This window comes from Epinephelus moara, chromosome 4 (genome assembly GCF_006386435.1).
Source record: "Epinephelus moara isolate mb chromosome 4, YSFRI_EMoa_1.0, whole genome shotgun sequence".
NCBI classification, from domain to species: Eukaryota; Metazoa; Chordata; class Actinopteri; order Perciformes; family Serranidae; genus Epinephelus; species Epinephelus moara.
In genome coordinates this window covers 1,843,494-1,849,238 of record NC_065509.1, presented here as the reverse complement: position 1 = coordinate 1,849,238, position 5,745 = coordinate 1,843,494, and positions in this window count along the sequence as shown.

The following is a 5,745-nucleotide window of genomic DNA, read 5'->3' as shown; positions in this document are numbered from 1 at the left end:
AGCGAAATTGTAGCTTTCCGACAAGCACTTGTCGGTAGTCCAATGTTTTCACAGCGAAAATAAAAAAAGATAAAGTTACACTAAAATCATGAATAACAGAGCTTTCAGCTCTGCACACACATTACTCTTGGATGGATTACTCGCGAATGCAGGCTCGCACAGAAATGCCACGCATATCACATGAAAGCACAGGACTAGAGCTTTCCAATGATACCACACACATCACTGTGCTGTCATCCCATCATGCTATAAATCCATCAAATCAATCATGTCCGCCTGGCACAAACCACATGTTTTGGACAGCTGTGAAGTGACAGAATGTCCCACCATCATGGTTCTCATATTTCCAGATTCCAGAGACTCTCCCCTCTTCATATATGGCAGAATATGTCTTCTTCCAACTTGCTATGCTGAGATACATGAAAAAATGTAAGAATTTAGTAACACGGATTTGTTTTTTTTATTGATATAAAAATTAATATAAAATACAGGCACATAGTAGGACATGAAATGATGCAAATCTGGTTAGCCCAGATTGTCCTGAAAAAAACAAGATATAGCATGTGTATGTAGCCTTTGTAATGACTGTGATATGAGCTTAAAAGTAAAGGCAGTAAAAATACCCCAAAAACGCCTAGGGCCCATAGGGTTAAACTCTGGGTGGTTGTGAACCCTTACAGAGTTGTTGAGGTCCCATGTGAGTTCTTAGTTTCAGAGTGGTTAAGGTCACTAGGTGGCACTATGAGTATCAGGAAATATGGTTTTGTAAATGTGTTCAGGGCAGGACTAATATGAATCATGTGAAGTTTGATGGATATCGGACCATTTACGCCAAATTTATAGCAATTTCGTTTTTCATGGCGAGACCTCAAAATTCAACATTGGGCAGATCCTGCAATAACTTTTGGTTGCAACATAGTCAGGCTCACATAAACCAAGTTTGGAGCCAATCTGATTAAATCTGTAGGACAAGCGCGTTAATTTACAAGCCCTGGAAATGGGCAAAAATGCACAAAAATGGCAGAAGTAAATTCAAAATGGCAGACTTCCTGTTGGGTTTGGAGCATGGCTCCAAGAGGCTTTTTTGTACGTGATAGAGTGTTACAGGTGCCTACCAAGTTTCATACATGCAGGTCAAACTAGCTTTGGGGGCTGCTTAATTGAAATATTCTAGGGGGCGCTGTTGAGCCATCTTGGTGCATCAAAGCACAAAAATCACATCAGACAACAGGACCTGTTATCTGTATGCCACTTTTGGTGAGTTTTCAAGCATCCCTTGTCCTTTCAAAACAACATCGTATTTAATGGCGAACAGGGCGACGCCACAGTGACAGCATTTGATGAAAACTCAAGAGCTTCATTTTTAAGTATCATCAAGGTCTAAGGACTTAGACCAGCAAGTTTGAGGTGGGTCTGATTAACCTGCTAGAGGAGGGACATCAAAGAATGTATAAAGAAGTTTTCTGTTGCCAGTAGGAGGCGCTATGGCGGTGATTCAAAATTTCTCTGTAGATGTGTTCAGGGCTGGACTGTCATCATATGTGTGAAGTTTTGGCAAGATATGCCCACGTGGAGTCAAGTTACAGCAACGTCTATCATCACGGCAAAACATCAAAGTTCGCCGCCAGGCCATGGCCACGCCCTTTGACAAAAATTCACAGTTTCCACAATAAAACGTCATCAACGTCTTATGGCTTTTTTTGACCAAGTTTGAGGTGGATCTGATCAATTCTGTAGGAGATGTACAGTACATTAAAGTCTAAAACATGACATTTCCTGTTGCCAGTAGGGGGCGCTATATTTATCACTAATTATTGACATGTAGATGTGTTCAGGGTGGGACTGTCATTAATCCTGTGAAGTTTGGGCAAGATTGGACCATGTATGTGTAACGGGCGTGCATTATCTTTAACAGAACACAACGCAGAACATACAAGGGTTAACGGATGTGCATCCAACAAGATATTGAACTATGTTGTGCTGAATGAAGGAAGGACCCGGACCACGACCAGCTACTGGTTGCTCTTTTAATGAAGGCAGGATGGTGGATTTGTCTGTACAAATCAACAAAAAACACAATAAGGCTCTGTAACATGCAGTCTCCTCCACACAGCACACAAGTCTCAAGCTCCTCCTCTCAGCGAGTCTGGCGCGGACTGCACATACATACATGACTAATACAACTCTTAGTATTAACAACAAAATTACTTTTAAAGAGGACATGAAACAACGGAACAGACACCAGCACAGGAGATGTGTGCATTATTATGACATACTGACGAAATAAAAAGTCGGAAAAGTCAGCCTATTTTAGAGAAAATCCACTTTTTAAATGCATTTACGATACATTTTGGGCCGTGCTCAGCGCCATTTTTATTTTACGTCACTGCCTACGTCATCGGAGTGGTTGGTTGGTTTCACGACACTGTGTCTGTAGATTTAGGAAGACGAAGAAGCAGTAGTTTAGGAAATTTACCGAGTGAAAAGATGTCAGAGGACGAAGCCGAAAGATATATTGATCTATCATCAAACCCAGTGGCCTATGCTTTTGAGCCAGTGACAAGGAGGAGGGTGGAAAGTCACAATTTTACGAAGGAGGCGGCAGCTGCTCCGGACGAGGATGGCAGCCAGGAGAGGGTCGGCAACACTGCATGGGGCATGTGCCAAAGTTACTGTCCGAAACTAAAAATGAACCACAACCCATATAAACATCCGGGCCTGAGAGTTTTCACCTAAAACTCATCCCACACCATACAGTCAGCGGTCATCACAGCTGATGCAAACCGCTAAAGAAACACTACTTACCGTGACTCCACGTTTTCCAAAGCAGTCAGTCAGGAATCCAAACGTAATAAAATCCCCATACATCAACTCCAATCCCGTTATCTTCCTCACCGTCATCCTGTTTATTCCTCTTGCCATGCATGCACAAAAGTTTTTTCTAGCTAGCTTTTCCTTCACATGGCTCGGCTGCCGAAAAGCCGTCACACACGTCTAGTGGAAAATTAAAAAATAAATATACATGTGCATATATATGTCGGAGCCATCACGACACAACGGAAGGCACAATAATTTACTTTTTCAACCTTAAGTGTTGACCCTCCGTCCAGCAACACGCTTGAGGCCTCACTTGATGTTGTGTTTACCATCGGGCCGGAATTGGCTCACAACAAAATTAGCATTTTTGATTGGCCGATGTTAGCGCTATCCGCTCGCTACTGCTAATGTATAGTCATGACCAACATTACCATAACACTAAATAGTCAACAAGAATAGTCGCGGTGGCAGGCCTAATAATATATTGATGCATTTGGCAGTTATTCAGCATTTCATTCTAGTCTAGCTTTTACCTTTTACTGAACATACATTGTAGATATTTATGCAAATAGCACTGGAACTTTGTATTGGTCCTGAACTGCAGTAACACACAACAGACACTTCATGACAGATACTATCAGTCTCTAAAAACTAGTACTAGTAACTATTACCTACTACAGCACCTAGTAAAAACACATTGTACATTAGTGCAAATCAGGAGGACATTGCTAATGTAGTGAGGTGCATGATTCTCCATGGACATTAGAAATAACTGTACATTGATACTTTTGATAGTCACAAAAGAATAATAACTAGTAGAACTGTAGAAAAGAAGATAAGTCAGTGAGGAAAAGAACTGGTGACATTATGACATATGATTCTGGCTGCTACATTCTGTACCCAGGCTCCTACAAGAAATGTGATATTAACATTATAATTTTGTTAATTTTGTTTAATGTCCCTCAGAAGCAAAGCAAACATCCCCAGTGTTTACACACATTAATCTTATGATAATAAAACACCAAATAATTATATTGATTCAACAAGCACTACAGCCAGAACTGGTATGGACATTTAACCAAAACCAATTACACCCAACCATCACTGAAACAAAACAGAGGATACATTGGATAGTTTTCTATGCATGGTTATCAAAAGAATAAAAACACAACAGAAAGTGTTTAGGGTATATGAATCTCGAGCAAAATAATACGTTACCTCCTCTCAGCGAGTCTGGCGTGGACTGAGAGAAGCACAGGAATGACGGCACAAGGCCTGTGACCTCTTAAAGTGACAGTACAGGTATTAACACTTTAGTCTGAATACAACATTCAGGCATAAATGTAAGCAATAAAACACATCTTAAACATATAGAAAACAATACTCATCAGCATTTGGTGAAATTTCAAACATAAAAATAAAGACATAATTTCAACCTGGTTACATATGCTGGAGTTATAAACTACTTCCTGTTTAGTGGCGAGTCCCCTAACTTTGACGCCATCCCACGGTCACACGCATTGACGAAAACACAAGCTTTTAATACGTTTTCATCTTCAAGGTCTTGGAGTGGGACAGACCAAGGTTTGAAGTCGATTGGATGAAATCTCTAGAACTACTTCGTTCATTTAGGACCCCTGGAAATGGCCAAAAATGTACCAAAATTGCACAGTAAATTCAAAATGGCCGACTTCCTGTTGGGTTTAGAGCAAGCCTCCAAGAGGCTTTTATGTACATCTCCAAGTCAATCAATCAATCAATAATTTTTATTTATAAAGCTCAATATCACAATTTGCCTCACAGGGCTTTACAGCATACGACATCCCTCACAGCGGATAAGGAAAAACTCCCCCAAAAAAACCCTTAACGGGGGAAAAAAATGGTAGAAACCTCAGGAAGAGCAACTGAGGAGGGATCCCTCTTCCAGGACGGACAGACGTGCAATAGATGTCGTACAGAACAGATCAGCATAATAAATTAACATTGACATTGACACATTGAGACAGAAAGAGAGAGACAGACAGACAGACAGACAGACAGAGACAGAGAGAGATGCAGGGCAGACGGTAATGACAGTAGCTTACAACAACATTAATGAAAGTAATAATATTATAATTATAGTTCTGGCTACTGTGGTACAATATGTTGAAAGCATATATTAATATCTTAAGTGTTACATAAGCCTACCAAGTTTCATACACGTAGGTTAAACGAGATTCAGGGGCTGTTTCCTCAAACTTTTGTAGGGGGCACAACTGAGCCAATTTATGAGTTTTGGGATATGTTAAGGCTCCTAAAAAGGCAATTCATTGGGGTTAAGAAAAATAATAATAATTAAAGCTGCAAGCAGCTGTGATCAGGCCCTCGCTCCCCCATGCAACCGTGGGGGCCTGAGGCACCTGGGGGCTGTGGCGTGAAGCGAGAAGGGAGAAAAAACCTGGCAGGAGCGAAAAAACACAATGTTTCATTCATCCACCAGGTGGCGCTACGAGCGTAACCAGATGTAGCCAGGTGCGTTCAGGGGTGGACCCTCATCACACGTGAAATTTTGAGCAAATCGGACAATGCATGAAGGATTTATACCAAGTTGATGTTCTGTGGCGAAGGACGAAAAGTCGCCACTTGATCATCATGTGGCCACAAAATGTAGTTGATCAGGTCAGGAGCTTGAGGTTGGTGTTTGTCAGTGTGAAAGATGGCATTGCCTGTTTCCACAAGGGGGCGCCATGAGCGAGATTGCCTGCGAGCATATGGAGGCGTTGAGGGCGGAGCTCTTATCATGTACAGAAATTTTGAAGCAGTTTGGATGAATTATGTGGGAGCGAGAGCTGCTTGAATATGCACGGCGATGGATCAAAAATGGCAGCGCCATAGCAGCCACGCCCTTTGACCTGCAGACATGCAGAGCACAACTTTTGTCAGCCATGG